The sequence below is a fragment of the Rhipicephalus sanguineus genome, unplaced genomic scaffold, assembly GCF_013339695.2.
Source record: "Rhipicephalus sanguineus isolate Rsan-2018 unplaced genomic scaffold, BIME_Rsan_1.4 Seq7269, whole genome shotgun sequence".
Lineage (NCBI taxonomy): Eukaryota > Metazoa > Arthropoda > Arachnida > Ixodida > Ixodidae > Rhipicephalus > Rhipicephalus sanguineus.
The window spans coordinates 61,132-84,768 of record NW_023615855.1 but is presented as its reverse complement, the minus strand read 5'-3'; the positions used below and the strand labels follow the sequence as shown (position 1 = coordinate 84,768).

The 23,637-nt window shown below is 45.7% G+C and overlaps 5 non-coding genes across 5 annotated transcripts; all 5 read left to right on the top strand.

The window, feature by feature from the left end:
* The first annotated feature begins 1,937 nt into the window (after positions 1–1,937).
* On the top strand, positions 1,938–2,009 carry Trnar-ccu (transfer RNA arginine (anticodon CCU)). The gene has a single exon. It is a non-coding gene; the product is annotated as a tRNA-Arg (tRNA).
* A 13,114-nt stretch (positions 2,010–15,123) lies between these two features.
* On the top strand, positions 15,124–15,195 carry Trnar-ccu (transfer RNA arginine (anticodon CCU)). Its single transcript has one exon. It is a non-coding gene; the product is annotated as a tRNA-Arg (tRNA).
* A 160-nt stretch (positions 15,196–15,355) lies between these two features.
* Positions 15,356–15,429, top strand: Trnar-ccu (transfer RNA arginine (anticodon CCU)). The gene has a single exon. It is a non-coding gene; the product is annotated as a tRNA-Arg (tRNA).
* A 608-nt stretch (positions 15,430–16,037) lies between these two features.
* Trnar-ccu (transfer RNA arginine (anticodon CCU)) lies at positions 16,038–16,110 on the top strand. The gene has a single exon. It is a non-coding gene; the product is annotated as a tRNA-Arg (tRNA).
* A 159-nt stretch (positions 16,111–16,269) lies between these two features.
* Positions 16,270–16,342, top strand: Trnaw-cca (transfer RNA tryptophan (anticodon CCA)). Its single transcript has one exon. It is a non-coding gene; the product is annotated as a tRNA-Trp (tRNA).
* The last annotated feature ends 7,295 nt before the right edge of the window (positions 16,343–23,637 follow it).

The following is a 23,637-nucleotide window of genomic DNA, read 5'->3' as shown; positions in this document are numbered from 1 at the left end:
GGAACACTACGGACCAAGCTTGGTCCAAGTGTGTTTTTACCATTCCTGTTTCTGTGTCACCACCTGTAAAGAAAAATAGGCAATAAGAAAAAGAATCGCCCTCGTTGCCTACCGGATAAGGCATCGGTCTCCTAAACCGGGGGACTGCGGGTTCGAGTCCCGCCGAGGGTACATTTTTTTTTGCAAAAAGCTTTTCCACTACATTTCCTTGCTTGAAGAGAAGCATATATGTTTGCGTTTCGTCTCTCTATTTCCTGTCCACTATGTGTTATACTGCGACCGAGAGTGAAAGCGGCAATGGAAGTACGCAGATGAACATCCAAACATCGCCCTCGTGGCCTAACGGATAAGGCATCGGTCCTAAACGGGGATTGCGGGTTCGAGTCCCGCCGAGGGTACATTTTTTTTGCAAAAAGCTTTTCCACTACATTTTCCTTGCTTGAAGAGAGCATAAGTTTGCGTTTTGTCTCTCTATTTCCTGTCCACTATGTGGTATACTGCGACCGAGAGTGGAAGCGGCAATGGAAGGTACGCAGATGAACCATCCAAACATCGCCCTCGCGGCCTAACGGATAAGGCATCGGTCTCCTAAACCGGGGATTGCGGGTTCGAGTCCCGCCGAGGCTACATTTTTTTGCAAAAAAGCTTTTCCACGACATTTTCTTGTTTGAAGAAAAGCATATTTGTTTGCATTTCGTCTCTCTATTTCCTGTCCAATATGTGTTATACTGCGACCGAGAGTGAAAGCGGCAATGGAAGGTACGCAGATGAACCATCCAAACATCGCCCTCGCGGCCTAACGGATAAGGCATCGGTCTCCTAAACCGGGGATTGCGGGTCGAGTCCCGCCGAGGTACATTTTTTTGCAAAAAGCTTTTCCACTACATTTTCCTTGTTTGAAGGGAAGCATATTGTTTGCATTTCGTCTCTCTATTTCCTCTCCACGTGGGTTATACTGCGACCGAGAGTGAAAGCGGCAATGGAAAGTACGCAGATGAACCATCCAAACGCCCTCGTGGCCTAACGGATAAGGCATCGGTCTCCTAAACCGCGGATTGCGGGTTCGAGTCCCGCCGAGGTACATTTTTTTTGCAAAAAGCTTTTCCACTACATTTTTTCTTGCTTGAAGAGAAGCATATATGTTTGCGTTTCGTCTCTCTATTTCCTGTCCACTATGTGTTATACTGCGACCGAGAGTGAAAGCGGCAATGGAAAGTACGCAGATGAACCATCCAAACATCCGCCCTCTTGCGCTAACGGATAAGCATCGGTCTCCTAAACCGGGGGTTGCGGGGTTTTCGAGTCCCTCCGAGGTTACATTTTTTTTTGCAAAAGCTTTTCCACTACATTTTTTCCTTGCTTGAAGAGAAGCATATTTGTTTGCATTTCGTCTCTCTATTTCCTCTCCACTGTGTGTTTATACTGCGGACCGAGAGTGAAAGCGGCAATGGAAAGTACGCAGATGAACATTCAAACATCGCCCTCGTGGCCTAACGGATAAGGCATCGGTCTCCTAAACCGGATTGCGGGTTCGAGTCCCGCCGAGGTACATTTTGTTTTGCAAAAAGCTTTTCTACTACATTTTCCTTGCTTGAAGAGAAGCATATTTGTTTGCATTTCGTCTCTCTATTTCCTCTCCACTGTGTTTTATACTGCGACCGAGAGTGAACGCGGCATGGCAAGTACGCAGATGAACTATCCAACATCGCCCTCGTGCGCTAACGGAAAGGCATCGGTCTCCTAAACCGGGGTTGCGGGTTCGGTCCCGCCGAGGGTACATTTTTTTTTGCAAAAAACTTTACCACTACATTTTCCTTGTTTGAAGAGAAGCATATTTGTTTGCATTTCGTCTCTCTATTTCCTCTCCACTGTGTGTTATACTGCGACCGAGAGTGAAAGCGGCAATGGAAAGTACGCAGATGAACCATCCAAACATCGCCCTCGTGGCCTAACGGATAAGCATCGGTCTCCTAAACCGGGGATTGCGGGTTCGAGTCCCGCCGAGGGTACATTTTGTTTTTGCAAAAGCTTTTCCACTACATTTTCCTTGCTTGAAGAGAAGCATATATGTTTGCATTTCGTCTCTCTATTTCCTCTCCACTGTGTGTTATACTGCGACCGAGAGTGAAAGCGGCATGGAAAGTACGCAGATGAACTATCCAAACCCGCCCTCGGCGCTAACGGATAAGGCATCGGTCTCCTAAACCGGGGATTGCGGGTTCGAGTCCCGCCGAGGGTACATTTTGGTTTTGCAAAAAGCTTTTCCACTACATTTTCCTTGTTTGAAGAGAAGCATATTTGTTTTGCATTTCGTCTCTCTATTTCCTCTCCACTGTGTGTTATACTGCGACCGAGAGTGAAAGCGGCAATGGAAAGTACGCAGATGAACCATCCAAACATCGCCCTCGTGCCTAACGATTCCACTTCCGGACACCGTAGTGAACGGACGCGGATGTCGTGCTCCTCGAAAGGGGCGGTTTCAGCGGCCCAGCTGGGCCGCGGATCAGGTTCAACGACACGACTTCGACACAGACTACCAGCTTATTTTGCCCCAGTTGCCTACAGGAACGACCGTAACCACAACGGTATTTTTGCACGCTGACGTAAAGGCCAGACCTTACCGAGTTTAGCATTTCCGCGATGCTTTGAGCAAACTGCAGCTTATGCCGGAGGTGGTGGCCCTTGGGGCCTATCAGATGAACCACGTGTGGGCGATAACGTTCAAGGACGAAAACGCCAAGAAGAAGATTCTTTCAAGTGCAGCCTTCAGTGTCAAGGATCACAAATGTGTGGTGATAGACCCGTGTAACCAAGATATCCGGATGAAGCTATACTGGCTTTTGCACACTACGCGGATGAAACCGTAAGGACCGCCCTGCTACCTTTCGGAACTGTGAGCGAAATTTCCCGGGATAAATGGCGTGTACAAGGCTGCGCAGACAAAGGTCGCACACGCGTTTGGTGTCTCTGCGTTTGAAGTCCGGATACACCGTAGAAGACTTGCCGCATCAACTTCGGGTTGGAGAAGACCATGCCCTCGTGCACGTTCCAGGCAGACCACCACTCTGCGTCCGGTGCCGCGGCACCGGACACATACGGCGCGAGTGCCGAGTACCACGTTGCGGGCTCTGCCGTCGCTTCGGCCACGACGAGACCCAGTGCGTGCGCAGTTACGCAAACGTGACAGGTGCCGGGAGAAGCGAAGCTATGAAGAGCACTTCATGGACCAGGCTGACGCGGAGGCAACAGTCATGGGGGCGGTGACTCGGCGGAGACTGAAGATAAAGCAGGTGACACCCTCCGGGAGAACAGGACAGAACGAAGGTGCGGCTGAACCCGCCGCCAGAAAAAAGGAAGCAACGGAAGGGGACAAGGCCACAGCGAAGAAGAACGTTCCCGAGGAAACTAGCCAGACCAGTGCGGACGGACCAGATAAGGACCCCACCGACATGGAGTACGCGCAAGTGGTCGTAAAGAGGCCGCTTGAGGTGGACGAAGGGAACGACCACGGGGCATCTTCTGCCTGTGAACCACTTCTGAAGGCGCCGTTCGTCAGGAGACCAACCTTGAGGATACAACCCAAGGTGCCGCCCGATAGGAGGTCGGCACCATCAACGAAAAAAGGCACCGCCAGCAGAACCCCATAGCGGTATGGTGGCTTCCCGACTAAGCTGGGATAGACGTGCAGTGTCAAAATTTAAAAAAAATGTGCGCCGCCAGAGAAAACACTTGGGCCTCGCCTGAGAAGGCCAGGCCACTTCAAGAAGAGCGACAAGAAGTAAGTCTGTCACCCGATAATATGAAACAGCGCAATGCGCGAAACTTGTCTCATCGCTCTCAGTTTCTTCGAACTCGGGCTTTACACTGAAGATAGGCAATTTAATATACGAGGATTAGCGGCGAAAAAAAGCAAATGCAGTTAAAGAGATGCTAATCGAAAATGAGGTAGACGTATTAGCCTTGCAAGAATCTAAGATTGAGAGCGTTGAGCAGGCGGATCGCATGGTGAACCTTTTTAAAACAAATTATAATGTATGTTATGCCATGCCGTTGAGAGTCTGGAGGGTGCATTTTATTTTTAAAGAATTCTATTGGTATCATTGAAGAAAGGGTCGTGACTTCTGATGATGGAAGATTAGTTCTGTGTGACTTTTTTATTATCTGGAAAAGAATGGCGATAGTATGTGTGTACGCGCCAAATATAGCCACCGACAGGAAAGGGTTTTTTGATTATGTGCCACCTTCCTAAAGTGTGATAGGGTTTGTTGTATTGCTCGGAGACTTCAATTGTATTTGCATGGCCGAGGATAGTGTTAAGAACGCACCAGTTCGCGATAAAAGTGCCCTACAGTTGTGTGCAATAACTGAAGAGTGTTGTTTAGTAGACATTGGCGATGTTCTCCGAGGCAGCTATGTGCAATTTACACATTTTCAGCATCAAAGCCATGCTAGACTAGATCGTATATGTGGTTGAAAATATCGTGCCTTTATGCGCGAATTATACCGTGAAACATGTTAGCTGCAGTGATCACAGTCTTGTAATGCTCGAAGTGGCAGAAAAAGAGAAATGTGAAGTTTAACTGGGACCTAAGGAAGTTAAACGAAAAACTTTTAAAGACGAGACTTTCGTGAAGTGGTGAGCCAGAAGGCTCGGGATGCTCTTTTAAATAAGAAAACGAGCGCTATAGAAGTCTGGGAGCAATTAAAAATGAAGTTAAATGTACGCAATCGAGAGAGCAGGAGTGAGATATAAAGAAAAGCAAAAGAAAAGAGCTCCAGAACACGCTCGATTACCTGCTGAATGCAGATAGTACCATACCGGATTGTTTAGCAATGAGATCAAGGATATCAAAGACAGATGGAACGCATCGCGGAAGAACGATATATGGGTGCGTGATAAGAGCGCGAGCGGAACGCTTTACGATGGGTGAAATGCCCACAAAACGTGCGCTTGCGGAAGAAAAGCGATATGCAACTAAAAAGATATTAAAGAAATCCAATACGAAGGGTGTGCTTTCTTCCGAGCAGGATTTTATCGAAATGGCATTTCTTGAAAGGTATCGAAAATTGTTGGGCTCAGAAATGAAAGTTAAAGATTCATTTATAAGAGAGTTTTTAACCCTGATGCCAAAGCTAGAGGATGATGTTAAGGAGAGTCTTGAGATGCCGATTACGATAGGGGAATTGGCCAAGCATTGATGACCTTAAGACGGGCAAGACACCTGGACCCGATGGCATAGGGGCAGGGTTTTACAAAACCTTCAAAGAAGAAATGTCAGAGATGCTACATCGCGTTTTAATGGAGGCATATGATGTGAAGCAACTCCCTCTATCGTTTCGAGCAAGTCATGTAATACTCATTCCAAAGACTGAAGACGCTGAAAAATTGCAATCGGTGGAAAACTATAGGCCCATTAGTCTCACAAATGTAGACTATAAGTATCAGAAAGTTTTGGCAAAAAGACTTCAAACAGTGATTACCAGTGTTGTCGGTTCGCACCAAACGTGCGGAATTAAAGGAAGAAGCTCTTTAATAATATTCATACGGCAAGAACAATTTTGGAATGTTGTGATGCGTCCGGTGGACGTATAGCAATGCTACAGTTAGACTTAGAAAAAGCTTTCGACAGAGTAAGTCATGAAATACTATTTGCATTGCTTGATCACATTAGTGTAGGCGCGGTAATAGCTAACGGGGTGAAAATGGCATACAAGAACTGCTCTGCCAAACTAGTAATAAACAAAAACTTAGCGCGGACATACATGTGAAATCTAGTGTGCGCCAAGGATGCCCTTGTTCTGCTCTATGGTTCGCAATATACTTTGGAACCCTTTTGCCTGAAAGTGTTGAACAATACAAAGATACAGGATATCAGTTCTTGTCACATGAAATAAAAGTGTTAGCGTATGCTGATGATATCGCGATATTCTGTCAAAATGAAAAGAGTGTAGGGAGGCTATAAGGGATGCACGAACCTTCTGCAGTCTCACCGGAAGCGCATCAGCGGTGGCACAAGTGTCAGGTTTCTGGCACGGCGAGTGGAATGAAAAGCCAGAAATAATACAGGGGATCACATTTACAAGTACGCCGTCCAAGTATCTTGGAGTTCCTTTGCAGTATTATCAGGAACCACTGAGCAATGGGCCGCGGAACCGAGCATGTTAAGACAAAAACGACTAAGTGGGGAGGGCGAGATTTTTCGTCTTTGCACTCCACGCGCAGCATTTGTAATGTTTCTTCGTAGCGAAGTCTTTTACATGCTGCAAGTATTATGTATGTCACGAGCATGCGTTCAAAGGTGGCACCGAATATTTGCCGTATTTATATGGGGATCTACGTGGGAGCGTACTGGCAGAGTTAACATTTTTCATAAGGAAAAAAAAGGGGGACTTGGGCTGTCGCACTTGTTCCTCAAACAGATTGTTTTGCGGTTTTTTTATTTAAGAGATCAGAGTGATGGTTTCTTACGCGCTGTGATGCAAGTACGATTGCGGGACAATTTACCGGAATATGTTGTATCGTCATATGGCTCGCAGTGCGGGGTGGTGAAGGGTTTTTTGAGAGAAGTTGTGTATGCTTTCAGTTTCTCAAGTGCATTTTTCTTTGATACTTGGCTCAGTACAAAAAAACAACTGTATAAGGATTTGGTTGATATTATGTGCCTGTACCTTTATACCGTAAAGTGTATGTAGCAGGACGAATAGAATGTGTTTTAAACGCGTAAATAGATGCCTATTAGAGCATCAGCTAAGACGTTCCTTTTCTTGTTGCACACAGGCACGCTCCCTGTTAAACCATGGCTCAAAGATAAAGGGTTTTATTTTCCTTGGGGTGTTAACTGTATGATTTGCAGGAAGCCCGAAACAATCGAGCACATCTTTTTAGACTGCTATGACTCAGTGTTCCTGTGGGACGTCCTTCAAAGTACGATAAAGAAAGACTTTCAGCTCACGCCATTCGGTATTCGCTTCTTGTCATGGGAGCCAACAGATGACGTGCCATGTGATCTGATAATGCTTATTGCTATGCATAGCATGTGGAAAACTAGAATGGATTATAGACATGAACACGAAGATCCAAAACCGGCTAAGGGTATTTACATGAATATCTGTTATATGTTAGAAGTGTGTTACGTGACTGCACGAGTGTCGTCCCGTCACTGGTTACCCACACTTGACAGATTGCTGACAGCGAAATATTTCTGACTATGCAACACGGGACAAGCTGTCGGTCCCGTTTTTTTTAGAATGTACATATAAGTGTCTTGTGAAATGATGAATTCAGAGATATGAAGTCTTGTGCGCTGTGTTCTGTAATTTGTGCTAATAAACCAGGCAAAAAAAAAAAAAAACTCGTGCGCTAAGGATAAGGCATCGGTCTCCTAAACCGGGGATTGCGGGTTCGAGTCCCCCGAGGGTACATTTTGTTTTGCAAAAAGCTTTTCCGCTACATTTTCCTTGCTTGAAGAGAAGCATATATTGTTACGGGGAGAATATATTTACAATATATATACACAGAATAAACTCAGCGGCTGGCAAGATGGCGCCCAGCTTGCAGGTCTGTCAACGTCGTCCTCTTTCTTGTCTTCTTCGTTGTCCCTTTTCAGCCCGTTACATTTATTCCCGGCGGCTGAAGCACCGACCCGGTACTCATCAGGAGGCAGTCGAGTGATAGGGCTTGAGCCGCGTAACATGATACGTCAGTGCGAGGGTGAACCACGGTGGGGTCACTAGGGGCGATTTCGTAGGTGACGTCGGTCACTGGCGTAAGATGCGGTAAGGGCCTGATAGCGTGGGAGTAACTTCTCGAAAGTGCCAGGCGGCGCGTGGGGACCAAAGCAGAACCAGATTGCCGGGCGCGTAGTGGACGTCACGATGGTGGGCGTCATATACACGCCTCTGGTTTCCTGCGAGTCCACTAGTCGGCGTCGAGCAACTTCGCGCGCCTCTTGGGCCTTCGTTATTGCCTCCCGAGCGTACTCCGACGTATAACTCAGTTTGGACGGCAGGATGTGTCGAAAGGTAGCGTAGGGTTGCGGCCGAACAAAGGAAAAATGGAGAGAACCCAGCGGTATCGTGTCGAGAAGATTATAGGCGAAGGTGACAATATGTTTGCATTTCGTCTCTCTTTTCCCTCTCCACTGTGTGTTATACTGCGACCGAGAGTAAAGCGGCAATGGAAAGTACGCAGATGACCATCCAAACATCGCCCTCGCGGCCTAACGGATAAGGCATCGGTCTCCTAAACCGGGATTGCGGGTTCGAGTCCCGCCGAGGGTACATTTTTTTTGCAAAAAGCTTTTCACTACATTTTTCTTGCTTGAAGAGAAGCATATATGTTTGCATTTCGTCTCTCTATTTCCTCTCCACTGTGTGTTACTGCGACCGAGAGTGAAAGCGGCAATGGAAAGTACGCAGATGAACCATCCAAACATCGCCCTCGTGGCCTGGATTCCACTTCCGGCTGCGAAAGCGTTCGGACGTGTGTATCATGAGCTCCTTTGGAGCGGCATCGGCGGCCCAACTTAGCCGCGGTTCCAGCATTGAAATGCTACAGGAATATGCCGTCATTTTGCCCCCTCTGACAAATGGGTATGTGGTTAAGAACACTGTTTTTCTGCACGCAGACGTAAAAGGAAGGCCTTATCACGCGGAAAATTTTCGTGAACCACTTTTTCGACGTGTCCCGCGCACCGAGGTTCTTGCGCGTGGCGCATATCAAATGAATCACGTGTGGGCGGTGACCTGTAAAAGCGCTGAAGGTGTGAAGAAACTTTTAGCTGAACCCCAATTGACTGTGAAAGGCCTCAAATGCATGGTAATCGACCCAAGCCACCACGACGTCCGTCTGAAACTGCATTGGTTGCTCTACCACGTGCGAGAAGGAGACGTCCGAAATGCGCTGATCCCTTACGGGACGGTCGTTGACGTAGGAATGGATAAATGGCGAATTGATGGCACACGCAGCAGGATACCATACAAGAACCGTGACTCTCCGGCTCAAGGCTAACGTTACGCTGGACGATACACCCCACCAGTTACGAGTTGGAGGGGAGCTCGCACTCATCGTGGCCCCTGGAAGAGCGCCGAGGTGTTTGCGCTGCCAGCAGATTGGCCACATTAGAGAAGACTGTCGAGTTCCGCGGTGCGACACGTGCAACGCTTTGGTCATGCCAGCGAACTGCACGAGGACGTATGCTGCAGCTACCTTGAACACCGGAACACGATAATCCGAGCTCACTATGGACGAGGCCGAAGCCGAAGAATCGTGTGAAATCAAAGGCGGATTCGGCAGGGAAAACCCCAAGTACGGCAGGCATGACGCAGTTGAAGAAAGAAGCGGCAATTCAACTGACAGTGCAAGGGTGTGCAACCTATTGCAGAATCACCGGTGAAACCCAGGTGACGTCTGCAGGAGACACGCCAAGTACAGGAGGCATGACGGAGGTGAAAGAAACGGCAAAGTCAGCTGACAGTGCGGGTGTGCAATCTGCCGCAGAATCATCGACGAGCGCAAGGAGGCCCATGTATAAAAGGATGTGACCGCTGAAACGATTGAGAGCAAAGAACTACTCACTGTCCAGGAACCTTCCGACGGTTGTGCCATGGAGTGGCACGACGCTGAAGAACCCGGGACTGGAGGGAAAAGACCACGAGACGCAGTCAGATCAGAACCAAATGATGCAAGCAGTCAAGAACCGCCTGCGAAAGCGGCTGTCTTTAGGAGGCAGCGGCTGATTGTCAAGCCAAACGTCGTAGAAGGTGAAAAGCGGGCGGCCAAGCCGCCCTCTTGACGACGCACTAGGTGCGCGCCCCCTGCCCAGAAGGTGTGCCTGATGACTGAGTAGGCGTTATTTAGCGCAGACTGTTTGGTGAGCACTTACTTCTACCATAAAAATGGCAGTGAGACTTGAGCGAGCAGTACGGTTTGCCAGTATAAATGTACGCGAGTTAGCTTCTAGAAGGCGGCAGTACCAATTGAGTAGATTGTTTTCGGAGCATAAATTTGACGTGATTGCTATGCAGGAAACCAAATTAGCGACCGAGGAGGATAATGATCGCATGGTGTTTACCTTTCGCTTAATGTATAACGTTTGTGTGTCCCACGCCAATGGCTTATCAGGAGGATGTGCTCTTTTCATCAGAAATCTATGGGTGCTGTTGAAAGAAGTGTAATAAGCAGTGATAACGGACGTTTTGTAGTGTGTGATTTTTCTTTCTTGAAATTTGAATGGTGCGTGATATGTGTGTATGCCCCGAACCGAGAGAGCGAAAGGAAAGTTTTCTTTCAAGAAATAAGTAATTTACTCGAATGTGACAAATATGTAATACGTGTTGGTGATTTTAACTGCGTGTGCGCGAAAGAAGACCGCGCCAAGCCAATCCAATTATGTGATCAAAGCGCGGTGTTTTTGAACGAATTGATTGCAGAAAAGGGATTGGAAGATGTTGGCCTATGCATGTCTAATGGTAGAGTTCAGTTTACGCACTTTCAGGGTCTAAGCCACGCACGGTTAGATAGAGGGTACATCTCGCTGGACCTTGTTATGTGCTGTGATGATTATATTGTTATACTGGTGTCTTTCAGCGATCACTGTATGATTAGTTTTACACTTGGTGCTAGGGAGAGGAATCATAAATTTAACTGGTACCTGTGGAAATTAAACAATAATGTCTTGAAGAATGAAACTTTTGGCAGAGATGTAACCGAAGCCCTTACGAAGCTATATGATAATCAAAAAGACGACTGGGAAGCGAAGTGGGAAACGTTGAAACAAGATGTCAAAATGAAAGCGATAGAAAACTACTAAGAATATTTTGAGAAGAAGCAGGAGGAAAGGAGCCTACAAAGGCAACTACAAGCTCTCTTGGAGGAAGAAAGTATGAAAACCTGGCCTTTACCGAGAAGAAATTAGAAATACTAAAAACAAACTGGAAATTTTAGACAGACAGAAATATAAAGGTGCTATAATAAGAACAAGAGGGAAAAGCTTTGGATGGGTGAGACACCCACAAAAAGAGCTCTGGGGACGAAAAGAAATATGCACAAAGAAAAGAAGTAAAGGATATAATGCACAAGGATAGGCTGACAAATGAAAAAAGTCGGCAGATCCCACATACTGTGGGAATCGATGTAATGCGAAGCAGCCAGCAAAGAGCTGCATACATTGCCTTGTTTGTCTTTGAGCCAATGAAATCATTCGTGCCATGGCATCTAGTCCACCATATATCGCATGTTGCCAGCACGCATGCATGCACAATCTAGTATACACCATGCAATGAAACGCATATTCTGGTATATACAATGCATGACCTGTCGTTATGTTCATCACGCACTCGTGTTGTGCCATACCAATTTTGATATATATCCAGTTAACAAACGGCCGGAAGCACACTATGACAATGGCATGTAAATCATACCGTACATGACATGCATAACATGATTCGCATGTTAAGACCTCTAATTTATGTTCGTCATACAGTCCATCGCGCAATACCAATTTGGGTGTATATCAAACGAGCGAACTGTCCGCGAGTGCACACGAGTATAGAATGTAAATCATGCCATACATGACATGCATGGCATGATTTTCATGTTAACACATTTCGTTTACGCTCGTCATACAGTCGCTTAGCGCAATACCAATTTTCGTGTATATCAAGCTAGCGAAACGGCCGCGAATGTATCATGAGTGTGGCTTGCAAATCATGTACACGACCTGCATGTGATGATTTCCATGTTACCACCTCTCATTTAGGTTCGTCATACGGTCGTGTCGCGCAACACCAATTTTGGTGCATATCATGCAAGCGAAACGGCCGCAAGTGCACCATGAGCGTGGCATGTAAATCATGACATACATGTCATGGATGTCATGGTTTTCATGCTACCACCTGTTATTCATGCTCTTCATGCAGTCACATTGCACAATACCAATTTTGGTGGATATCAAGCAAGCGAAACGGCCACTAGTGCGCCATGAGCATGACATGTAAATCATGTCGTGTATGTCATGCATGTCATGATTTTCATGTTACCACGTCTCATTTACGTTTGTCATACAGTCGCTGCGCGCAATACCAATTTTGGTGTACATCAAGCTAACGAAGCGGCCGCGAATGCATCCTGAGCGTGGCATGTAAATCATGACATACATGACATGCATGTCATGGTTTTCATCTTACCAACTGTTATTCATGTTCTTCATACAGTCACTTCGCGCAATACCAGTTTTGGTGTATATCAATCTAGCGAAACGACCGCGAGTGCGCCATGAGTGTGGCATGTAAATCATGTCATACATGACATGCATGTCACGATTTTTATGTTACGACGTGTCATTTATGTTCGTCATACAGAAATATCTCGTCATACCACTTTTCGTATATATCTCTTCATTTAAACGGCCGCGAGCGCCCAGAGACCATGTCATGTAAATCATGCTGCACATGACATGTGCGTCATGATTTGCATGTTAAGACCTGTCATTATGTTTGTCATGAATTCTTGTCACGCCGTACCAATTTTGGTGTATATGAAATTAACGGAACGGCCGCAAGAGCCTAAGGTCGTGGAATGTAAATCGTGCTGTTCATGACATGCGTGTCAAGATATTCATGGTATGACCTGCCATTTATGTTCGTAATAAGGCCATGTTATGACACACCAATTTTGGTATACATCCGATTAACGAAACGGCCAGGAGAGCACGAAGTCGTAGGCGGCTAGATAGATAGATAGATAGATAGATAGATAGATGATAGATAGATAGATAGATAGATAGATAGATAGATAGATAGATAGATAGACTCAAAGTCGCAGAAGTTCGCTGAGAAATGCTTCGCATTTAAAGCTCAGATAATGGAAGCGTTTGTGGAACATTATCGCGATCTGCTCGGCAAGCGTTTACCGATGGCCAGAGGCTTTACTGATGTCTTTCTCCCTATCATGCCCAAGCTTGACACAGATACACAAGAAAGATTAGGGGCTCCTATCAGCGTGCAGGAAATCCAAAAAGCTATCGATGACCTAAGCACGGGAAAGACGCCCGGCCCAGATGGAATCGGAGCTGAGTTTTATAAAACGTTTAAAGAAGAAGTAGCAAATGCGCCGTACGAAGTTATGGTAGAAGCATATAAAAAAGAAGAAACTACCGTGCTCTTTCACGCAAGCGCATACTGTCTTAATTCCTAAAACCAGATGATAGCACCAAACTACAATCTGTAGCATCATATCGACCTATAAGCCTTTTGAACACTGATTACAAAATATTCATGAAGGGTTTACCAGGAGAATGCAGAATGTCATCGAAAAGATTGTAGGAACACACCAGACAGTGGCATTAGGGGTCGCAGCATTACAACAAACATACATATAGTAAGAAGCATTCTAGAGATTTGTGATGCCTTCGAAGAACGAATAGTAATGATGCAACTAGATTTACAAAAAGCTTTCGATCGTGTCTCGCATGAAGTATTGTTCAGTGTGTTGAAGCATGTGGAAGTTGGCGACATAATCTTGGATGGTCTTAAGATGGCATACTCACAGTGTGTAACTCGTCTGATAGTCATAGGCAGCTCAGTGAGGAAATTAAATACTCAGTTCTATCAGACAAGGATGTCCGGCCTCAGCATTGTTATTTGCCATCTACCTAGAACCCTTTTGTTTATCAATAATTAATAATACAAGTGTCCACGGCTTTCGGTTACAGAATGCGGAGATAAAGCTACTTGCTTACGCCGATGATGTGGCGGTACTTTGCCAAGATAGACAGAGTATATGTGAGGTTGTTCACATGGCAAATATATTTTGTGACATGACGGGCACCATAATTAATTGGGGCAAAACAACTGCCTTTTGGTACGGTAATTAGAATATAAGACATGAGGTATACCTCAACGTAAAATGGGAAAGTAAACCCTTAAAGTATCTTGGTGTACCTTTGGAAAGCCATCGTGACAACACGGACTACTGGAAAGGTGAAGCAGAAACACTCAAGCAAAAAGCAAACGCTTGGGGTGGTCGGGAGTTGTCTATTTTCGCGCGTGCGTCCGTATGCAACATGTTCCTTATATCCAAAATATGGTACGTCATGCAAGTCACTGTATGCCGCGCATTAATGTGCAGAAATTTTATAGGATTTTTGCAGTGTTTGTGTGGAAATCGTCATGGGAACGTACAAGTCGTTCAAACTTATTCCAGTCCGTTCGCAATGGAGGAGTTGGTTATGTCATTTATTTATAAGACAAGTGTCTCTCGTTTTATGTTCCCGCGAGACCAAAAAAAATGAATTTCTGCAAACTGTGATACAACTAACACTGTCTTCGCGCATTCCGGATTTGTTGTGTCATCAAACAATGATATGTGCCGTTATGTGACCGGTTTTTTGAGAGATGTTATACAATCTTTTGAATTTTTGAAAGTCCGTTTTTCTATCGAATATCTTTTCACTGTTAAACGAAAGAAGCTGTACAAAGATCTCCGTGATGTCCTGTTACTAACACCCTTGTACAGATCTTCCGGACAGGACGTTTTAAAAAGGGTCAAAAGGATGACGTGAAAGCAGGGGCAAAAAACATTCTTTTTTAAACTTCATTCCGGTACGCTCCCCGTAAAGCAATGGTTAGCGGATAATGGAATCGATCTGCCATGGACAAGCAATTGTTTGCTTTGTAAAACACCTGAGACAATAGAGCATGTATTTATTCATTGCTGGGACGCAGTCTTTCATTGGAACATCCTTTATAGAACATTGAAAAAGAGCTGCCCATTACGAGCTATGGCAATCGTTTTCTGTGTGTGGACAATGAGGACGACGTCCCGTATGACATGTTTATGTTAATTAGTCTTCACAGCATCTGGCAGACTGCAATGGCTGTCCGACATATGGACCAGAACACGCGTCCTGTCCGGGAAACGTCATCGCAAATATAAGGCATATTGCTGAAGTGTAAGAGCACAAGAAGAACTCCCCGCTGGTTGCCAATGTTGGACGAAATGTGTCACTTGAAAAAGTTTAATGGGAACACTACGGACCAAAGCTTGGTCCAAGTGTGTTTTTACCATTCCTGTTTCTGTGTCACCACCTGTAAAGAAAAATAGGCAATAAAGAAAAAGAAATCGCCCTCGTGGCCTACGGATAAGGCATCGGTCTCCTAAACCGGGGACTGCGGGTTCGAGTCCCGCCGAGGGTACATTTTTTTTTTTTGCAAAAAGCTTTCCACACATTTCCTTGCTTGAAGAGAAGCATATATGTTTGCGTTTCGTCTCTCTATTTCCTGTCCACTATGTGTTATACTGCGACCGAGAGTGAAAGCGGCAATGGAAAGTACGCAGATGAACCATCCAAACATCGCCCTCGTGGCCTAACGGATAAGGCATCGGTCTCCTAAACCGGGGATTGCGGGTTTCGAGTCCCGCCGAGGGTACATTTTTTTTGCAAAAAGCTTTTCCACTACATTTTCCTTGCTTGAAGAGAAGCATATATGTTTGCGTTTTGTCTCTCTATTTCCTGTCCACTATGTGTTTATACTGCGACACTAAAAAGCGGCAGTGGAAAGTACGAGAGAACCATCCAAAAATCGCCCTCATGGCTAACGGATAAGGCATCGGTCTCCTCACCGGGGATTGCGGTTCGATTCCCGCCGAGGGTACATTTTCTTTGGAAAAGGTTTTACACTACATTTTCCTTGCTTGAGGGAAGCATATATGTTTTCATTTCGTCTCTCTATTTCTCTCCACTGTGTGTTATACTGCGACCGACACTAAAAGCGGCAGTGGGAAAGTACGCAGATGAACCATCCAAACATCGCCCTCATGGCCTAAGGATAAGGCATCGGTCTCCTCAACGGGGATGCGGGTTCGATTCCCGCCGAGGGTACATTTCTTTGGAAAAGGTTTTACACTACATTTCCTTGCTTGAGGAGAAGCATATATGTTTTCATTTCGTCTCTCTATTTCCTCTCCACTGTGTGTTATACTGCGACCGACACTAAAAGCGGCAGTGGAAAGTACGCAGATGAACCATCCAAACATCGCCCTCATGGCCTAACGGATAAGGCATCGGTCTCCTCAACCGGGGATTGCGGGTTCGATTCCCGCCGAGGGTACATGTCTTTGGAAAAAGGTTTTACACTACAGTTTTCCTTGCTTGAGGAGAAGCATATATGTTTCATTTGCGTCTCTCTATTTCCTCTCCACTGTGTGTTATACTGCGACCGACACTAAAAGCGGCAGTGGAAAGTACGCAGATGAACCATCCAAACATCGCCCTCATGGCCTAACGGATAAGGCATCGGTCTCCACAACCGGGGATTGCGGGTTCGATTCCCGCCGAGGGTACATTTCTTTGGAAAAAGGTCTTACACTACATTTTTCTTGCTTGAGGAGAAGCATATACGTTTTCATTTTGTCTCTCTATTCGCTCTCCACTGTGTGTTATACTGCGACCGAGACTAAAAGCGGCAAGGGAAAGTACGCAGATGAACCAAGGTCAATCTAAATAGGTCGCGAAAGTCGGAACGAAAAGTGGTCGGAAACCTATTGCGACAAACATCGACACCCGCGTGACGATTAAAGCGCTACTAGGTGAGGGGGGATCAAATAATGAAAACAAGAAATTATTTAAACGTTTATTTACATTAGTTTTAATTTTATTTGTCACGAATTAAATTAGTAGATTACTTTAATCAAACTTTAGTCTTGGGTATGTGGTTGAGTGGCCAATTTTTTTCGTTTATTTTCAGAAACAGCGGGCACATGCAGGCAGTCAGGTAACATGGGCCAACGGTTTTGAGCATTTTCAGATGCAAATGGCGTCGCTCGTTTTTGCGCAGTAGGTTTGTGCATGTCGTCCGTAGGTGATTTCCTCGCATAAGCGTTGTTTTCTAGTCGTGGTACTTGGCAGAAGGTAATATAGCCCATCGCAGCCATCGGGAACCGTTTCAGTGACTGTGTTTTGCCAGCGCACGGCCGGCGTGCTGTCGCCCTTCGGGACGATGAGTCCGTCACGCTACGCGAGGAAACGCTGCGCTGTCTACGGATGCAAGAGCAACACGTGTGCAAGGTTTGTGTGCACGTTGAATTGTTATGCTACTTCTGATTTCTGTGTTATATATTTTGGGGTAATATCCTGTTCAACTACAATATTTCGCCAATAAAATACACCTTATTTATCAAATCTGTCTTTTTCGTCTTCCCGTTATCTTGCAAGCTTCCATTGTGGAGCCGTCATAGTGATAAGAAAAAGAACGTGCAGCTATAAAAAAAAGTAAGAAGCGGCGCCTTGTCAAAAAATTTCATAATTTCGCGCCCATCGCGTTAAAACGTGACGTCATTACCGCTTCCGGCTGTGACGTCATTTTTTTTCTTTTTTTTAATTCTGTTTGTCCCCTCCTCACATAGATGGCGACTGTTGCAACAACTAGCCACCGGCTTGACACGTGGGCTTCTACGGAAGTTACGCTACCAGTTTACATATACCTTGGATGAACCATCATCCAAACATCGCCCTCGTGGCCTGGATTCTACTTCCGGCCACCGTAGGGTGCGGACGTGTCTGCCATGAGCTCCGTAGGAGCGGCTTCAGCGGCCCAGCAGGGCCGCGGTTCAAGGTTTTTTGCCAACGAGGATCCGGATTACCAGGTACTTCTGCCTCAACTACCGACAGGGCGACTCGTTATTAATACGTTATTTTTACACGCCGATGTACACAGGGGTCCACTGTTAATGGGAACATCGGAGCGTGTGGCGGCAGCTCGGCACCACCGCCGGCCGTCGCCTGCAACGAGATTCGCGCAGACGCAGTGAGCACCGTGCCCGATGCTCTTCGTCGCGTCAACGGTTCGCTTCGCGCGATTCGCAGATACAGACTGACATTCGTCGTCTGTATCTGCCTTCTGCAACGAATTGAACGTCGTACTTGGTAACTTATCTTCAGAAAAGAAGAATGTTCTGATTCTTGGTGACATTAACATAAATTTGCTAGATGACTGCAGCGCTGCTACTACTGCCTACACTGACTGCCTTCATGGTTTTGGCCTCGAATCATTAGTTTTCCTTCCAACCAGATGTACGCTAGGGTCTTCGGCCACATTAATCGATCATATATTTTCCAATCATATGTATCCTCCTGTCTGCGGTGTACTTGAAAATAACATCACGGATCATTTTCCTATCTTCTTTAAACTTCCTTGTCAGTTACATAAACCTTGTCACAAATTCGATAAAGCTGTGATTAACAAAGATGACTTCATTACACAGGTTTCGGAACTAAAGTGGTCTTCCGTAGTTTCACAATCTGACGTAGAGTCAGCATTTAATGAATTTTCAGACAGCATAAAAAAATGTATAATAAATTCTACCAGAATTGTAAAATGCAGGAGACACATCCCTGCTTTACACAATCCTTGGTTAACAAATGGCCTTCTGACTAGCTTACGCAAGAAAGATAATCTTTACCGTAAAATAAAAAGCGCCCCTTCAACATTCGACTCAAACACGCTATAAAGTTTACTGCAATCTGCTGAATAAGCTGCTCAGGAAGGCCAAAAGGAGATATTACGAATGCAGAATTGCTGAGGCTGGCTCAGATGCGAAGCGACAATGGAAAATAATGAATTCTTTCCTGAACCGATCTGGTAGGGATGAACCTATCACAAAGCTTCAGTCGTCAAACGTATTCTATACCGAACCGTTAGATATTGCCAACGCTTTCAATGACTTCTTCTGTGGTCACACTCCCGAGGAAGACAACAATAATGAAATATCTGTTGAACGTAGCTTACAATCAATGTACTTATTTCCAACTGACCCAGATGAGATAATCAAAGTCTTTTAAAGACTACGGGTGCAGGTCTGGACGAAATCAGTTCAGCAAATGTAAAACTAGTCGCTCATTTCATCGCCAAACCTTTATCTTATATCACCAACTTAATCTTCACGAGTGGAATATTTCCAAGTCAGCTAAAAAATGCAAAAATCATTCCAGTGTTTAAAAAAGGAGACCGCACTTGCATTTCAAATTACCGTCCTATCGCTATTCTCCCTTTTTTTAGCAAGGTGATCGAAAAGTGCATTGAAAAGCGCCTTACTAAATACCTCTCAAAGTTTAATATTCTTTCACCTAACCAATTCGGCTTCAGGGCAGGTTCCTCGACTATGCTATACTTTCGTTCACAGATAAAATAAAAAGTGCCATAGATGCCGATTTCTACGCAGGGTCAGTTTTCATAGATCTATCGAAAGCATTTGACTCAATAAATCATGTCATTCTCATTTCTAAACTGCGTGCAGTGGGTATCGATGGGCCAGTACTGAAACTCATAAAAAGTTACTTAACAGACAGAGGACAAGCTGTAAGCATTAGTTCCTCGCTTTCTAACTTCAGAATAACTAACAAGGGGGTTCCGCAGGGATCGATACTGGGCCCGCTACTATTTTTACTTTACATAAATGATTTGCCTAACTGCCTATCACAAACTGAAGCTTTCCTTTACGCGGACGACACCACATTGCTTGCTAGCGATCGATCACTAACTGTTCTTACAGCGAAGTTAAACACTGATTTGCAGAATATTTTAGCATGGTGCCTCCTCAATTCGCTTAAAATCAACCCCACCAAGACTTCGTTTATGCTTTTTCATTCCAATCATAAAACACCTGAATTCATTCCCACTGTCATCCTTGACTCTCACGTCATTAGTGCAGTAGATGAATGCTCATTTCTTGGTGTTACTTTAGACTCAAACTTAAAATTTACGAAACATATCGCCCATCTGAAGCGCAAAATTGCTCCTGGTATTAGAATTTTAATTAAAGCTAGGTACTATTTCAGCAAACCTGCACTAATAACCCTGTATATTCTTTCATTCACAGTCACCTGAATTACTGCATCACGTCGTGGGGTACAACTTATCCAACACATATAGCACCGCTACAACATTTACAAAATCAGGCCATACGTATAATAACGTTCAGCTCATTCAGCTACTGTGTTTCTGACATGCTCCATAATCACAGAATCCTTTCACTGCATAGCCTTGTTAAATACAATTTATGTATAGTGTTATTTAAACTGATGAGCAACCCTCCTCCTGTGAACATATTTCCCGAAGCCATTCTAGTTCACACCAATCGAACAAGGTTCGCAGCTAACAATAATTTATGACTGCCATTAGTCCATACTAATTATGGAAAACACTCTGGATATTTCGCGTCATTATCGATTTGGAATAGCCTTCCTCCTAACATTAAGCAGTCTTTATCACTAGCTCTTTTTAAAAAAAAAACATTATTCTCATTTCTTCTTATATATTAGAATTATGAAATGTATATCATATTCACTTCTCATTTGTGTACTTTTCGTACTGCCACAGCTTTTCATCTTTTTTTTTTCTTTTTAATCGTCCCATTATTCAATGTCAATGTTTTTTGAATTTTTTTTACTATGTTGCATTTTGTAATTTTTTTTATTTTTCATAATTTTGTAAAATGTTTTAAGCAGTGCTCTTGTTGTACTTATAATTGTTTAATTTTGAATACTTGTAGTTTGTATTACATTTTCTTGTATAACTTTTACCACGCTGTTGACATAGTTGCATTTTGCTTATACATCTCTCACACATTTTTCTGACAGGAGGTCCCCCTTCAGCCAAATGCTCTGGGACCTCCTTCTGTATACTTATGTAAGCATGTATGTTTTGTATGAAAGTAAATAAACTGAAACTGAACTGAAACTGAAACTGGAAGCAGACGGCAGCAGACGACGAAAGAGCACGACTCACAGCGCGCACTGCGCCTGCGCGTAACTCGTTGCAGCCGCTTGCCGGCGGTGGCGCCGAGCTGCCGCCACACGCTCCGATGTTCCCTTTAACAGTGGACGCCTGTGTACGTGCAAGGGCATACAGGGTGGAACATTTCCGTGATATGCTGTCAAGCATGAAATTGCTGACGGACGTGGTTGCCTGGGGCGTATCGAATGAGTCACGTTTGGGCCGTAACGTTCAAAAGCTGTGACGCAGTGAAAGAATTGTTACGGGCGAAATAAGTGAATGTGAAGGACAGCCGGTGCATCGTCATTGATCCCGGAAATCAAGCACTGCACCTGAAGCTACATTGGATGCTGCATACCGTGCCGGATGATAACATTCGTGAAGCTCTGGCACCCTACGGCCGAGTCATGGACGTGGCGAGGGAAAAGTGGCGTGTGCTCGGCCTTCAGGATATGGGGCTCTTCGACTCGACTGGTCACCCTGGTGCCGAGGAGGGGTCTGGGGGCGGATGACGTACCCCATCTGCTACGCATAGCAGGTGTGGAAGCCCTAGTAGTTATTCCTGGAAGAGCACCACTCTGCTTTCGGTGCCGCAACACAGGACACATCCGGCGCGACTGCCGCGTCCCGCGCTGCACACGTTGTCACCGCCACGACCATGAAGAGTCGCAGTGCGTGAGGACGTACGCAAACGTGGCAGTGCCAACGGCCGCAGACGAAAACGCTGAACTCTTATGAAGTGGAAGCTGAGGAAGCCTCAGCCGGAAGCGTCAAGGAGGGGAAGGCCTCTGCGACGGAATCGGCGAAACCGCAGGGACAAATGGCCGGAGCAGCGCGTGGGCCAGGAACACCTTCAAGACATGTGAACAAGGACTCGACCATCGACGTCCAAAAAAAGGACACCGCGACGAAGACAGCGCTGGACATTTCGGAATCAGCTGGCAGCGAACCTATTGACGTTACAAAGGCTGGAGGTTCGATAGGGAAGAGGACGCGAGAGAGTCAACGAACGACGGCACGAAGACCGACGCAATGAACAGCGAGGAACCACCGCAAAAGTCGGCGGGAATGCGCCGGTTGTCAATACGGCCCACGCCGAATATCCCGCCGGACAAGAGAACGGCGGACACAGCACCTAAGTAGACTGAGAGACTTGTTCCTGCGGAAGCACTCGGGCGCGCCTTCGAGTGCTAACCAATACGAAGGAAGGGCGTGGACAGCGGCTCCTCGAGAAAGGTACGCTTGGACTGCATTTGTTTAGAAAACCAGCTGTTCTGGTCGTAATGAACACTTGTTGACATAACTATGAGTAGAGTTAACGCTGCTACGTGTGATTATGTATTGTTATGTGTTGTGTTTAATTCTTTCAAGTATTAGCAATGAATTTGGAGAGGGGAATTAGAGTTGCTACTATTTAGATACATTACGAGGAAGGATGAGGACACCTGAAAAACCCTCTGAAGCGGGGCGCCTTGCTGAGCGATGGCGAACCGCCCTTCACAGCGAGGCCCCCGAAGACCAGGAGTGGGCCGTCCAGCGGGCCAGGGCCGTCGCCGAGGACCTCGAAAGATGTTCCTCGACTGGTGGATCCCTGGCAGCCTAGCCCGGGCACAATATCAACCTTTGGGCAAATAAAGTTTATTCAACTCAACTCAACTATTAATGTGCGCGGCCTCGCAGCAAGGCGGATGCAGTACCAGCTGAGCTGTCTATGCGTTGAAAAGGACCTTAATATTATCGCCATACAAGAGACAAAAGTTGAAAGTGAGGAGCAAACAAAGAAAATGGTAATGCCCTTTAAAACATATTACAACGTATGCATCTCTCACGCTGTCGGCACGTCTGGTGGCTGCGCTTTCTTGGTTCGAAGACGCATTGGTATAAGTGAAGAGGCCGTCACTGTGAACGAAAACGGACGACTGATAGTCCTCGACTTTCATTTTAGCGGATCACAATGGAGGCTTATCTGTTTGTATGCGCCAAATGACATAAACGACATATTCGTTTGAACAGGTGTCACGAATGCTGTTTTTTCTTGGTCTCTTTCATCGACTTCTATCTGCCAATATCCGCTCCTTAAATCCATCGACGAGAAATAACGTGCATGCCGTAGTCGATCGAGGGAATCGTCTATACGAGGTAGCGGGTAGACGTCTCTTTTCGTAACCTGATTGAGCTTGCGGTAGTCCACGCAGAAACGTAAGGTGCCGTCTTTTTTCTTCACTAATACTACCGGCGATGCCCAAGGACTCTTCGACGGCTGAATAACGTCATCCTGAAGCATCTTTCGCACCTGACTTTCTATGGCTTCACATTCCCGCGGAGCTACTCGGTACGGGTTTTGCCGTATGGGTCTGGCCGTTTCATCCGTAATGATGCGATGTTTCGTCAAAGGCGTTTGACGAACTCTGGACGTCGAAGAGAAGCAATCCTGAAACTGATTAATAAGCTCCAGAAGGCTTTACGTCTGCGTAGGCAGCAAACTTGGGCCAACATCGACGGATAGAGGTACGGGCAGCAGGCCGGTGTGATCGTCTTGCTCCATAGTAAAGCAGTCTGCGACCTCAGTGAGCTCCTCCACGTACGCGACAATATAAAGAAAACTATGCCGGTAATATTGCAGTCAGCCCCTTCAGTACACAGCACACATGTATTTGTTCCTGTGCTATTATACCCGAAGCCTCAAAATATCGTGATAAACGCGCGGGTCGTGTTGAATATCATGTCTGCAGACACAGAAGGATGCAATATCGTATCAGAGGTACTTTCATAATGTAAATGATGTGTAGGCACCTCTGTAAAACCTTTCACCCCCGAATTATTTCTTTGCAAAGTAAGCAAGTGGTTTTTAGAATTTCAGATGCG